Source organism: Ailuropoda melanoleuca, chromosome 8 (assembly GCF_002007445.2).
Source record: "Ailuropoda melanoleuca isolate Jingjing chromosome 8, ASM200744v2, whole genome shotgun sequence".
NCBI classification, from domain to species: domain Eukaryota; kingdom Metazoa; phylum Chordata; class Mammalia; order Carnivora; family Ursidae; genus Ailuropoda; species Ailuropoda melanoleuca.
Window position 1 is genome coordinate 22,315,771 of NC_048225.1, and position 2,956 is coordinate 22,318,726.

The following is a 2,956-nucleotide window of genomic DNA, read 5'->3' on the forward strand; positions in this document are numbered from 1 at the left end:
GGTAGGTGTAGAGTGATAGCTCACCAAGGTTCTTCATTTGCATTCTCTCAGGGCTGATATGTAAAGCATCCTTTCACGTGCTTATTTGCTGTATGCATATCCTCTTCAGCGAAATGCCTCTTCCTGTCTTTTGCTCATTTTCTAATTGCATTTTTTTGACTCTTGAATTTTGAGAGTTCTTTACATATTCCAGATACAAGTCCTTTGTTAGATATTTGGTTTGCAAATATGTTCTCTCAGTCTCTAGCTTGTCTTTTCATACTTTTCACAGGGGCTTTTGCAGACAAAAATTTTAATTTTGATGAGGTTCAATTTATCAAGTTTTTTTTTTTTTAAACAGATTGTGCTTTTGGTGTCAAGTTTAAGAACTCTTTGCCTAGCCCTAAACCCTGAAAATCATGTCCTATGTTTTTTCTGAACATTTTACCTTTTACATTTAAATCTGTAATCCACTTTGAGTTAATTTTTATATAAGAAGGACACATCTTTCTCATTTTAGGTCCCTCTCTGTATGAATTCAATTTTAAAATATGGCAACATATTTCTTTGATTTTCAAATAAACCAGGTCACATATACATCAATTGAAAGAACGTCAATAAAAAGGAAATAACATGTTTTATGCTTTCATACTTTCATGCCTTTGCTTTTGCTGTGCTAGCTGCCAGAAATATATAGTATTTTCCTTTCTAAAGTTTTCATTTTCTTAAGAGTTTAGCTCCAAGTCCCATTTTGCCTGGAAAGCTTTCCCTGACCACCTCTCCTGAATAGAGACACTCTTTCTCTCGTGTTCTATGGTATTCATTGTTTGTACAGTTTGTGCTATGTCCAACTAGATTCCAGTTATGTCTCACTTCTTTTAATACTGTGCTCCTTCCTACCCCAGGGCATTTGTGCATGCTCTTCTCTCTAATTGCAGTCCTTCACCATACCCTTCACCCAAGTGCCTCTTCCTTATCTTCCAGTTCCCAGGTGACCTATCACTTTCACAGAACAGGGTAAGTCCCCCAGTCTTAATCTTCCATAGAAAGGGTACTTAATGCAGTTGTTAAGTAGGATTTATCTGTTTGGCTATTTGACTTTTTGCCTTTCCCACTGAACTATTTGGTTGTGGTCACTCTTGTATATAGAGAACAATGCCTGGCATGTAACCAGTGCTCATTAAGTGTTTCTTGGGGAAAAAAAAAAAGAGTAAATGAATGAATTTTTGGCTTTAAACATCTAAAGGCAAGGTGGTGATTTACAACTTAGAGGTCTTCATAGACTCTAGGTGCTAGAAAGATTTAATAGTTAATGCCCCAGTGAGAAAACGGGGGACTTAGTTTATCTACACAAAACGTGTGTAGGAGAACAGCAATATTTACCCAGATAATTTTTATTGGGAGCAGGGGGCAAGGCGGGACATAAAACCCTTCTTGAAATACCCATGTACTTAGAGTTAAATAACCATAATAATTTAAACGATCTGAGTAATTATATTCTTTAATTCCTTTGCTAACAAAGCTCCTCTTGTTTTCTTCATGTAGTAAAATAAAGGACTTAAGAAATATGGGATGGGGGGGGTGCCTGGGTGGCTCAATGTTAGTTAAGTGTCAGCCTTCAGCTCAGGTCATGGTCCCGGGGTCCTGGGATCCAGCCCGATGTTGGGCTCCCCGCTTAGCGGGGAGTCTGTTTCTCCCTCTCCCTCTCTACCTGTTCTTCCCCCCAACCCTCCCTCCCCTCTCCTGCTCTCTCTCAAATAAATAAATAAAATCTTAAAAAAAAAAAAAAGAAGAGGAAATGTGGGATGGTCAGTCAAAGGAGGATATTAGGGGCCAGATTTGTATCAGAGCACTTTATAAAGACTGAATATAATTTTGTTGGCCTATTTATGAGTTAAAAATATACATTATTTTGTTTGGCCCATTTTCCATTTTAGTCTCTCCTTGGAGCCCGGTTGAACTGTGGCTCATTTTTAACTCTCCCATAGTTCCGTATTTTCCATCCACCTAGGCTGGAGGGGACTGAAAATCCCTTTGCTACCGTCAGCTCTGCTAGAACCGGCTGAATCTCTCCCTCCCGGAAGCAGGAAGGTAAAAGCCCCTTGCAGGGGACTTTCCATTCTTAGCCTAACCTAGCTGCTGTGGCCTGAGGGGCTAATCAAGTATTATAAACACTGATTAAATAAGGTAGGTCATTTCCATCACTGTTTTCCAGAGAGGGAAATGGAGGCACCTCACATGGGAATGGTATTTGCAGACTCAGGAAGACAATTTACTGTCACCTCCTTCCTTCCCTCTTGCAAAATGCCAGTAGAGAGCACTGGAGGCGTTAGACAGAGTTTGAATGGTATTCAAACAGGTCACATTTGGGGGCTGAGGTGTCTCATTAAAAACTTCCTGTTTCACTGCTGTATATCCATATGCCGTATATCCAAATCCATGACAGAGGCACTGTACGTCTCCCCGTCTTAACGGCTAATAGTCTTTGCCAGGCAGAATGAGAAAGTTGATTACACACAGCTTTGCCAACATCTCTTGACAGGAAAGAGCAAAAAAAAATCCTCTTGAACAAATGAAATGTCAGTCAAAATTCAAACATATTAAAGCAAGATATGCTATATTATTTTCTTAGATTAGAGATTAACTGGTTTCTAATTAATTCCTTGGATGCGTTATAGGCTAGCATGACTGGATTTATCAATCAGGAATATTCTTTAATCCAGTTTTTTTTTTCCTATCGTTTTTCTTGTTTTCTTTTTTACTTATACGCTTACCTCTTTCTAAAGTTGGTGTTACTATGCAACTCAGAAAGCCAGTGTGTTGGGAATTGGAAGAGTGCAGTGCTCAGAAGTTTTTTCTTAATAAGGTATAGTCTATAAAATGTTAGAAACAGGCCAAGATCTTTGAGGGGGAAGAAGAAAACCAAAACAAAACAACAACTGAGTTTAAGCAATTTGCATCTTGACAATTGCCCACC